A 12,841-nucleotide genomic window follows, 5' to 3' on the forward strand; every position below is an offset into this window, starting at 1 on the left:
TTCTAATAACACTTACTAAAACAATGGTTCTTCCAATTATTTTTGTGGTTAAAATCATAAAAGCGTATAGTTGACACCAAAAGCAACTATATTTTTCTCTCAGTGTAGAATACTTTACTGCAGATATTATTTTTGTTTACAGAATACATAACCTCGAAACGCAGCAGTGCCTCAGTTAAAATCATACCGCGCTATTGAAAATATATTTGAGTCTACATATATCGTGTGTTATATATATGTTAATTTGGATCAACCAAGATGCGACGAATATTTTCCATCATCCTTGAAGCTTCACACTCCGCGTCCACATGAGTATCTTGTGCTCCGTCCACATATTCCTACGTTCATGGCTTGTACAACCACAAAACGTTCGTTCTCGACTCGGCCCGATGGAGCAAGTCCAAAAGATTCTTATTCCTTATTCTAATTAGTCCTAACTAGAAGAATATCCACGTAGCAGCCATAGAAGACAAATGAAGATTGCATTTTGACCAGTCAGTACAAGGAGAGAAAAGTTTTGCTAATTTAACAAAATACTAGTAACCGCAATAAATGGTTTGTTGATGTGGAACAGCAAATGACCACATAATTGGAAACAAATGATTTGTTACCTTCAATTTACTGCTTTAAGCAACACTTCTGTAATAGAATCATAACTAACCTGACCTAGATAGACAAGATTAAATGTGATCTCAAGCAATATATGTTTGTTCAAATGATAAATGATGAGAAATAATTTGCAACGGCAACTGTTCGATCTGTTTTCCTAACAATCATCAAATAGCAAACGTGCTTCTGTTCTGATAAGGTTTTCCGAAAGGTTTTTCTCAGTATAATGCGAACCAAGATAGAAATTGGTTATTTTAACGAATTCTCGATATACATCCACGGATAACGATTCGACCTGGATTCGGTCTATTGGAGCAAGTCCAGAAGATTCCCACCCTACTCTAGTCTGTTCTGATTAGGAGAATATCCAGTTAGTAACTATATCAGGCTATTGAAGATTGCAATTTTTAGCAGCCGATATGATGCAAATCAAGATTGAAATTGGTTATTTTAACGAATTCTAATTGTTAACTCGCAAAGTTCTCAATATCTATGGTGGTCTTCACTGTATTTGCATTAAACCAAACGCATTTCCATTAAATTAAATTAATCCAATGAACAGAGTTGTCATCATTGAAAATAAAACAGATTTTTTTTTAAAACATGTACACAAAAATATCATTCTATTGTTAATAAAAGTGATTACTTTAAGTAATGGTTTTATCTTCAAGAAAGAATATTTTCTTGATGGTAGTCTTGAAATATACTCAGGAATCTTGGAAAAGCTCATTATCATGTATTCTAAAGAAGAACTAATTTCGTTTGCAAAAATATTTTAAAACTTTATCGAAGAAAAAGTTGATTCGATTTTATGTAATAAACAAATTGAATTTTTCTTTTAATTTAATGTTCTTGATTGAGACATTAAACTTACTCGAATTTATTTTCTATGAATCTATAATCAAAGCTATAATTATTTATGTATTTATTTATGCATTTCGAATAAATTTAATGCTTATAATGTACTTATGATAAATTTTCGGATATGTAAACTTATGAAATACTTGAACTAAGTAATATCTACGTGAATGCAGTACGCATTCTTCTGTGTGTGAGATTTTCACTTTTCTTTTTATAACTCATATTTAAAATTGCTGTCAGGAAATAACATGTATTTCTTGTTCTATTTTGCTAACATATACAGAATTAACTTTCTCTTTATTGTTACAAAAAAATATGCAGTTGGAAATTGCTGTTAGTAATTCTATCAGTTAATCATTGATTAGTTTAATTAGAGTTTGGTGAAAGTGACTTCTAATCTGATACGGGCTTTATCTGTAAGATTCTTTCAAATGGTAAGTATCTTTGATATCGTGATAGATATCTTTTAATCCTAAATATTTTAGAGCTAAACAACACAGGCCTACAATATAGAGATCTAGACCTGAATATTTTAGACCTAAAATATGATCTAAAATGTGCACTGAGAGAAATTATCCGATAAAAAATTAACAAACGGACATTTCTGATGAATTTCTGTATCCGACTAGAAAATATCCGATGAAAAGTATCGGTTCATAATATTTTTATCAGTTTATCCGATGAAATTCCATTATGATCGAAAGTATTCGATTAAATTTAATCGGATATCCTGATTGGATATAAAAATTCATCAGTATTTTGATCGGAAATATCCGTTTGTTAATTTTTTATCGGATAATTTCTCTCAGATCTATTACTAGGTCTAGTTTGGGACGAACAAGTTGGTCTCCGGCATTAAACACGACGAAATCCTGGCCGATTCGCCGCGCGTTGAAATCTCACGTATGAAATTTTCACACGCGGTTCGTCGCAGGCGTACGCGCGCCTCCACTCGCGGAAAAGCGCGTGAATTCCGTAATTCCATTTCGCAATCGCGTTGCAGCGCACACGCGCAACTACGAGTAATTTCTCAAATCCGCAAACGCGCACCACACATACACACACAATTACGACATTTTTCTCCGGATGCAAAACCACGCTAATAACTCATCCTGCAGAGTGCAGCATTAGCGAACGCTCTTCTCTCAACGGAGCGTGTCTTCGTTGAGAGTCTCGCCGAAAAGAGTACCCCGGATGAAGGAGAGAGAAAGAGAGAAAGAAGGGGTACGGGGGGAGAGGGTGGAAAGAGGAAGAGCGAAAGGACTCTCGTGTCCTGGTTCGGGTTCCCACCGCCGCGAAATTGCAAGGATGACCCCGGAGGTCGCAGGACTAATGTATGCGGACGTACAAGTTCTTTACGTACGCTGTCCCACCTTCCCCCGCTTCTTTCCGCCGCTCTTTCTCTTTTTCTCGTGATTCCTTTCGTCCTAACCGACGATCCTCGGCGCGTGTACCTATGTAAAAGACGCGTCCACGATGCACTCCGTCCTCTCACCCTCGGCACCCCTCCTCTTCCACATCTCGTGTACTTTCTCATAATTTTAAGTAACCAAGCGTTCGCGTAGTAGACGGTCGTCGCGGTAAATTCACAGGCGAAAATTCGCGGCAAGATTTACGCGTCACCAACGAGAAATCTCGTTCGTCGGATTTTCGGGAATATAAAATTTCCACGATCCGTTTAATCCTTCAAGGCTCAGTGTACGTAATTATGTTTATTTATTTTGTGGATATTCTCCTCAAATTTGTTATATTTACAAAGCAACGATTTCGCCGCTAGAACACTATAGATCCATCCTACATAGAATTATATTCTTCAGACCAACCCCTGAAAACGAAAATGTTTAGTTTTTTCATGGAGAAAAGTAAATGAGAATTTTATTTTTTTAATTTTTTAATTTTTAATTTCGATGTCATTTTGAAGTACAAAATTGACATTTTTATTTTCATCATCATTGTTATACGATTTCTTAAATTCTGTAGCTAGAATACACGTGCAAACATTAATGTAAACTAGGAGAAAAGAATATCTACAAAATGAAAATGAAAAAATATCTATTATAAATGCTAATAATTTTTTTAATATACTTTAATATTTTTTAATTTACTTATAGTAACATAAAATATTTTTCTAATAAGAAAGTATATAATTTCTTAAAACTTTAAGAAAACCTTAGCTTTTCATGAAAAAAGATGTGGATTTAAGTAAATATGTTATCAGTATTCATTAAATATAGTGGAGAAGGTGAGAATATGAAACAAGGTGATATGTATGTATATTTTAGGTTTTCGCGATATTGTCCAATACTTTGTCCAATACAGAGGCAGGGCAACCTGAATTTCATTTCATCTGAAATAACTGGCAATTTCCAACTACATAATTCTTTGTTCAACAATAATGAAGCTAATTCTGTGTAAGTTAGCAAAACAGAACAAAAAAATACTTATCACTTTCTGATAGCAATTTTAAATATAAGTTAGAGAGAGAGAAAAGAAAATCTTCTCACACACAGAAGGACGCATACTGTATTCATATAGATGTTATTTGGTTCAAGTATCTCATAAGTTTATGTATTCAAAAATTTATCATAGGTTCATCATAAACATCAAATTTATTCGAAATACATCATTTCATCTGAAACTCAGATCGCCCTGCTCCCTGAAGAAATGAACTGAAATGTTCACGAAACATCGGAACCAAGCACAAGGAAGACGTGGCCCAAACCCGAAAAACAAACCTAATATGAAACTAATTTCTTAAACGATTACTACGATCTGTCAATAACTCAAATAAACATAATCATTGGGATCGAAAGCTTTCGATATTTTTCTTAAATTATGATTTTTACATTCAAAGGATTTTTATTTTTAATTTTTACATTCAATTAATGAAAAAATTGTTTTAACATTAGTAACTTATAACAATAAAAAATAAGTTTTCCTAATTTTCGTGCCTGTTTCATACCACCCTATTTTCCAAGCCTCATTTTTTGCACTATGTTAAAAATAATTTTGTACTCTTTGGACAGTTCATTTTTTTCTTAATAATCGTGAATACATATATTATAAGAGATTTAGTATTTACTAATATTCCTGAAAAAATTACTAATACAACTATTGTATATAATATTGAATTCTCTATAACCTACCTCTATAATTTAAAAGGAGTTCATATTTCCACCTCCTCCCATATTTATTATCTTGTAAATATGTTTTTCTTTCATTATATATAATTACGTACAATTCAGAAAAATCGTACTTCTCGACGATCAATTTTATTCGGACCACAAAATTGTTCACCAGGAACGTCTTTTAGGACTGTGAAAAAAAACTTCATTCAAACAGTATCGATGCCTAAACCTTAAAGGGTTGACCATTGAAATTAGTCAATGAAATTTTTATTTTTCGCGAGTTCTCTCGCTGGGGGAAAAGATGCGTGATCGATGCCGTCAAGTGCTGCGCGTCTGAAGGGTTAAAAAATGCTCGCGCCTTGCGCGAGGATGGATCACCCCCGGACACTGTAGATCGCGATGTACAGCCCTCCGGCAACCACCTATATCTACCTGTATCCCCATATCCACCTACTACACCTAGCTATCCATCAATCGCGCACTTGCCGCAACCGTGCGCGCGTCAAGCCTAATTTTCAGAGGGCTGCTTTTAGGCTCTGTGTGAGGCATGCGATCGCGACGTAAATGCACTACGGCAGCCGCGTAAACGACGTGTCATAAAGCGGCCCCCGGGCCGATCCAGTCTGCACGACCGCATCGTTCGCTCGTTTCGAACGAGCCGCGCGCGCGCGCGATTATCTCTCGCGCATCTCGCGTAACACAATTTGTAACGGCGGCGGCTCGCTTCCATCACGAGAGCGAGGCGAACGAGCACCGGTCACTTTCCGTGATTAATGACGAGGTCCGATGATTTAGTGGCCGGTTACGCACGCGTGTACGTACGCGCCGGCGAGCGAACGCGCGTGGCGACGATCGCGTGACTCGGCGCGACCTGAAGCACGGCTGCGTGGAGAAAAACACACCGAGTCGATGGCAATAACGATTCCTTCGGCCGGGTGGTGTCGCCCTTCAAAAGGACCCGGGAGCCGGCTCGTATCCGGCGACGGCGGTGGCGAATTACCGGCGCGCGGTGCGCCTTTGGAGTCCGATTTCGCGGTGAATTCGTTACGGTAATGTTAGCCGGCCTTATCCGGAATTGGATCGCGGAACGGGGAGAGAAGGAGCGTTCTTGATCCGCGCGACGCGACGGCAAACGCAAACGAGTGTTTAATTAAATGAATACCTACGAGGCGAGCGATTCGTCACTCGAGGATTCGAGGGAACAGGAGGTGGGTGGTGCCGAGTGAATTTCCGCGCGAGAAGAAATCGCTGAGAGAGCTTTCACCCTCTTACAATTCCTCTTACAGTCTGAGTCAAGACAAGATACGATGATTCCTGATTGGTCTGCGTTCTGTCCGCCATTCTTAGGGATGACGTGAGCGGAAGAGAGAGAGAGAAACTCTAGCAGGAGTGAAAGGAAAACTTTAAGACCGAAATGACGAAGCACACTGCAGCTTCTCTCTCACTCACGCACTCACTCACTCACTCACTTCCTCCCTACGAGTGGCGGACGGTACCCCAACACTGACTTGAAGAAATCTGTACCCTCCATTCGACACGCGCGCTCTTCCGACATTAAAGAGATGTCGGACCTGTGAAAGTGGAATTTTTAGTGGGCCATATCGCTGGAACTTGAGGTCCGACCACTTTGACATTTGCATATTTGCGATTTACGCACCATAAATTATTTTAAGCCTAACATGGTTTCAAGACTTTTTGGTTATGAGTCTTAATCACTCTTGATCGTATTTTTTAAAATTAATTTCGTGATACTATCTCGACATTTCTCTCAGTACAATGTTACTCAAAGCACAAAACAGTTTTCAAGCCTATGACCCACTATTATGCGAAAATGGTGTAGTGGATACTATTTTATCTTTTATGTCACGCTTCCTAATATGTAAATATTTGTAATATTATGACGATAAGTTTTTTTAATTTAGATGGTATTACTTTTTACGAAATTGCACTGCAGGAGAGAATATTGTAGTAAAAATTACAATATAATTTTAATATTTCAGGAATAGACTAATGCTATGATGAGAATTATAATAAAACATAGTAAAAGTGATTATGTGGATATATAGTAGAAATTACCATAAATGAAGTAGAATTACCATAAATATAATTATCATAAATTACCATAAATACCATAAAAAATTACCGTAAACATAGTAGAAATTAGAAAAATTACCATAAATATAATAGAAATTACCATAAATGTAGTAAAAATTATGTTTATAGTCATTTTTACTATGTTTTATTATAATTTTCATAATAGTATTAAGTATTTTCAGACTATTAAAATTGCATTATAATTTTTACTACAATATTCTTTTCGTGTGAAATAATAGCCTACATTGATTCTACTATAAGGTTGCAATATGTACAAAATTGCAATACTCAGTATAAGATTTCTCATTTCACAGTGCAGACAAATCGCATGAAACTACGAGTGCGCTTTACCGTGATAAATATCACGTTAAGTACTCGTACCACTTTAAGCATTTTGCTCTAAGTGAGTAAACCCCTTAATTGTTCCCCCTCGATGATTCCCTTTCGCTTCGACGCGCTTCCGCTTTCTCGAGCGTCGCGTTCGTTCTCGCCTGCCGTTATTGCCGGTCATCACGGCGAAGGATGACGGACACGTTACTTCCTCGCCCACTTCGCGCAAGATCATTTATCACGGGAACGTCGCCGCCGCTGGAAGCGAAAGAGGCAAGAAGCGTCGGCGGGTTCCGCGCCCCGAAGCGGCGTTTTCCGCGCCGCTCTTCGTGCTTCCCGTCGTCTCGTCACGTCGTGTACAGCCTTGTCGAAGCAGTCGTCACCCACGTACGGGGGGTGAAGCCAGGCCAACGGCGCGCCACGGGAAGAGAGAGCGGGGCGGATTCTGCGGCGGCGGTATCGCGGGCTTGGATGGTGTAACGACGAGCGAACGACGTTCCGGATTTCGCCGATCGGCTTAGCCTGAGCCACCGTGAGCTCGGTTGCAGCTGTCGCGTCCGGAGCGGAAACTCTCCCCGCTTGGATCGCGCGCGCGAGCGAGCGAGCAAGCGGAATCCCGGCCACGCCGGGCGCTTCTGTCTGTTGCGACGACGACGCCGTCATTACTTATGCAAGCCCCACTTACAGACCGCCCTAAAAGCCGTCCGTCTCAGCGTCGAAGAATGCGGTCCCTCACTTGTCCCCTTCGCTTCCCCCGTATCTACTCCAGCGTCACCTACCCCTTGCTCAAGGTCGGTGGTGCGCGCGAAAAGCGCCATTTTCCCTCCGGTTTTCCACTGTTTTCGAATGTCACGGGAGGGAGAGAGAGGAAGCGTGCGATTCCCCGCTAAACAGATGCCATTAAACGACGAGTCCTGAGCCGGAGCTGATGTATCCGGTGATGTCTAGTGCGCGTCGATCGGATTTCAAGGTAAAAGTGACGCGCAGATGCAGCCGATCGTCACCCCCGCCGTTCACCTCTCGCCCCTCACTCCGTTCGCGCGTTGCAGTGAATTAGTTATTTCCCTGGGACGGGTAAAACACGGAATGACAATGAGCGTCGCGGGTGTGTACGCAGGCGAGGGAGGAGCGCGACAGGATTTAAGGGAACGCTTAACAACGAAACTTACTTTCCCACCGGTAAACGCCTGCCTCGATGTCTCGACGGCGCGGCGTCTCGTCCGCGAAAAGTTCCGCCGCGGCTCTTCTCTCAACCCTTCCCTCCCTCCCAAGCCATCTTCCAGTCTCGTTCTCTTCTGAACGGCTGACTATCTCATGGACGTAGTATACATGGACCCCGCATACGGCCAGAAAAGTGAACCCAACATTTAGAAAGAGACCATAGACATAACATACATAGACTCCGCATATAGTCAGAAAAGAGAAGCCAATATGTACAGCCCTTCTGTTCTTTGTCTTTTTCTGCACAGACAAAGTGTGCAATAAGATTTAAGTAAGATGTTTACTTGCCCGTCTAAGGGTGCTGCTGCGCTCTATAATATTATGGAAACGAGAAATGGATGCACGCGCAACAAAAAAGTGACAAAATAGGAAGAAAATTATAGCCCCTCTATTCTCGTTCTCTTTCTATTAGGTGAGCAAAAAAGTTCTGAGCTTTTTTTTGCAAAATTCAATCTTTATTCAAAAACAAACAAAAAAATATTAATCAGCGAAATATTCTCCGTTTGTTCAATGACCTTTTGCCATCTTTCGGGTAGCTTGCGAATTCGTTGACGATAGAAGCTCACCGGCTTTGAAGCGATAAAGTCATCAATGCATTGTCGTATCTCTTCAAATCTCACGAAATGTGTATCAGTCAAGTGATGCTGCAGCGACCGGAATAGGTAGTAATCGGAAGACGCCATGTCTGAGCTATAACGCCGCGTGCGGGAGAAGTTTCCAGCCTAACGCAAAGATATAGTCCTGAGTCGCTTTCGCAACATGTGGTCGGGCATTGTCATGAAGCAGGATCACTTTACGACTTCGTTGGCCAGTAAATGGCCTCTTTTTTTCTAATGCATCGCTCAAATTGGTCAATTGTTGTTCAGTACAAATCATTTCAGTGGCTTCAGCAGCATTTTTCTTCAGATGAAACGCGAAGTGGATGGAATATGCTCTTTTGTTATCGCCATCGTGAACACTACTGATTTTTAAGGTTATATGCATCAAATATAACGGTAAATAGAAGCGGTTTCGAAGACAAATGAAACTCTCGCGTCATGATAGTCTATACGAGCTCGCATCACTGCTGCCAAACCTAATAAGAGCGAGATAAATTTGATATCCGAACGTCTGAAGTATTACTATTTCTTTCCCTAAATTTTAGAAGAAACATTTCTTTGTTAATACTCTTTGTGCATCAAACGCCAAACTGCATAGCATTTCAGAAGGCAAAATGTCAAAACTGAACAAAAAAGTCCTCTAGCATTTTGCAAATAACCACATAGAATTTTAAATATTAAAGAAAATTGTTACATATATGATTGTATACTATAATGCATAAAATTTCTTTAATTAATATCTAAAAATCTATATGGTAATTTACAAAATGGTAAAGGACTTTTTTGTTCAGTTTGATTTAATGTATAAATACACAGCTTTAAAACCGTAAAAGAGTGGGAAGATAAAATTTAAATTGTCGTTTCGGTTGTATGAAATGTAAAGCTCAGAACTTTTTTGCTCACCTAATAGATGTTGGCTTCACTCTATTAGACGACAGAACATGGGGCATTCGGAGTCCATGTATACTATGTCCATGGACTATTCCGGCCGAAATGCCGGCTAATATTCGTGATAATCATAGATCGACGATAATTGCTGAAACGTGTACCAGGAAACGGCCCGTGCGATCGAGGAGACGCATCGGCTGCTTTGTTCTCACGTGCGCGCGCTCACGCCGGTACACCTCCGTTGCGTTTCCTCCGAAACGGCTCCGGGAACGGAGCCACAAGGCCAGCACCGTATACGCAGGATCTTTTTCTCCGAGATACAAGCATTCATTGACCGCGAGAGGACCGCGATGATCTTGCCCGGTTAGGACAAAAGGTAACAGTTCCAATTATGGGTCGAGCCTCGTTCTGGTATCAAATTTGGATTATTTATGCATTAAAAAAATTATACATTATAATAAAAACACAGAAAAACATATTCTTCCATATTCTTTAGTTCTTTTACAACGATATTCTAAATTTGTATACACATTCACATTGTTAATATTTAAGAAGACAATCTAAAATATTAGTTGCTTCACAGGCTCCTTAGATTGACGAAACTGCTAATAGGTTGTATTATGTATACTAATAATTTTTATACAAATACTAAATATAGACATTATTAATATAAAACTGGATACCGTATTCCATTACACAAACGCGAAATATTTGCTGACCTATAATTGGGACTTATGCATAAAAATGTTTTTAATTATTTTTTTATGGTTTAGGATAAACTACTTATATATATATATATATATATATATATATATATATATATATACACATATATACAATAATATATAAGTTTAGTAATTTTGTTTTAAAACTAAAATGTTGCTTATATTTGTATTGGTATTGACAGAGTTCGTTTTAATGTTGAATCGACAAATTTATGTAAATGCTTGAAAATTACTTTGATTTTAAATGACCCATAATTAGGACTATTACCTTATATTTATACTTAGACTTACTTATAACCTAGAAATTTTTTGAAAAGTGTGAGAAATTTGGAGGGCAAGAATAAAACTGTACCTACAAGTAATTTCTTACAAGAAATATGAAACGTTCTTGATTGCTTTGAAAACGCGTGTAAAAAAAATGTTCCATATTGGATACATTTGTCTTATATATAGAGAAAATATTGTTTAAAAAATATTGTTTAAAGAATTATTAAATAAAGAAATTAGAAATGACGTTCAGCAAATCAGTTGTATTAACAAAGAAATGTTTCTTCTAAAATTTAGGGAAAGAAATAGTAATACTTCAGACGTTCGGATATCAAATTTATCTCGCTCTTATTAGGCTTGGCAGCAGTGATGCGAGCTCGTATGGACTATCATAACGCGAGAGTTTCATTTGTCTTCGAACAAACCGCTTCTATTTACCGTTATATTTGCTAGTATTATTGATATTATAAGATATATTTACAATGAATTTTGTACATCCAACAAATAATATGTATCCCAAACAATATATGTCTGTTAAAGTGACAAATAATAAAAAATTATTTGTAACAGTAACTATTCGATCTGTTTCTGTAGCAATCAAACAATAAACGTGTTTTGCTCTACTAACTGAAGGAATTTTGTTAGCGTTCATTGGCGTCACACGTAAATTTTGACTTCAGTATGAGTGTCCTCTAGTCACGCAAATCTCGTAAATGACATTATTAATACGCTGTATTATCTCAAAAAAAATTCTTTGCGTGTAGCCACAAAGAATCGCTCCTTAACGACGGCACGACGACCGAAACGAGGGCGCGCGCGTTTTACGCGTCTCTTCCTCCTCCTCTCTCGACGGTACTCTCGGCCCATAAAGTCTTAATTGGTCGGCCTCATGGCACTCGTTGCCGATGGGGAAACCTCTTCGTCATCTCCGCTCTAGCCGTATCAGCGGCGTCGACCGACGGACGCGCTTGATCTCCTTTTCTCTTCTTTTCTCTACTTAATCGCTTCACGTCGCGTTAAATTTACACGCGCCGACGAAATCGCCGGACGGACGTTCTTCTCGGGGGTATCCTTTTTCGAGTAATGAACGCTCGCCGAGCGTTCGAGTACGAAGTATCGAACGGGAGCGCGCGATAATTAATTCACAGCCGGTGGAAATAGAAATAGAAGTAGCGGCACGGCTACCGCTGTTACTGGTATAACCGCGATCAATGATGCGTTACAGGACAACCCGATCGCGTGATAGCATCTCGCGATCGTCCGACATCCATCGGTGACTTGTCTCATGCAAGGAAGAGAGAGAGAGAGAGAGATTTTTGTTGAATTCTTCCTTTTTTTCTCTGGGACTGCTATTTTCCGCTCTCATCCTTTATTATTTCATTATACACGATTTTTTTCTGTTTTTATTCTGGACACAACGGAAGGCGAGCGCGGGGACAACGCGACGCTAAATTATGACAGACATGACACGCTTGACCTGATTCGTTTGGACGATATATAGCTCGCGCTATATATGCGCGATGGTATTTCCGACGGCAGCCACGCAGCCAGAAATCAGCGCGGCGCAAATTAATTGGACACTTCGCCGCATTTTGTCCGCCGCGGGTCAGAATTAACTCGAAAAGCCGCGTCTGATGTGTAAAATGTACAACGTATTCATATAATTTTATATGGGGAGAGAGGACCCATTAATCTTGAACGAGAAATCCATTATGGACATTAAAGATGGACATTGCCGAAAGTGCCCATTAAACTGCCGCGCTATCGGATATTCGCAGAATATCGGGTAATTATCGCCGCTGATAATTGGAGATTAGGCATTACCACTGATTAGGCGGCGAGCGCGAATGGTTTTCCGATTAAACGGTACACGAATTTGCGCGAGTAATAGCCCCCTCCACGAATGGACGAACGAACGTGTCGTACCTACTCCCTTAAAACGAATCAGTCAAAACATCATTGAAAACAGTGAATATACACTTATTGTGCAGTTATAAGTGTTGCACTGAAAGTGCTATACTTATAACTGATATCAGTGACTATTCACTGATTCACTTTAAGAGAGTACTTCCGCGAGGTCTTCCGCGACGCTCGCTCTCTCTCTCCCCCCCCCCCTCCC

Source organism: Odontomachus brunneus, unplaced genomic scaffold (genome assembly GCF_010583005.1).
Source record: "Odontomachus brunneus isolate Ranch 3 - 2012 unplaced genomic scaffold, Obru_v1 Obru_scaffold_121, whole genome shotgun sequence".
Lineage (NCBI taxonomy): Eukaryota > Metazoa > Arthropoda > Insecta > Hymenoptera > Formicidae > Odontomachus > Odontomachus brunneus.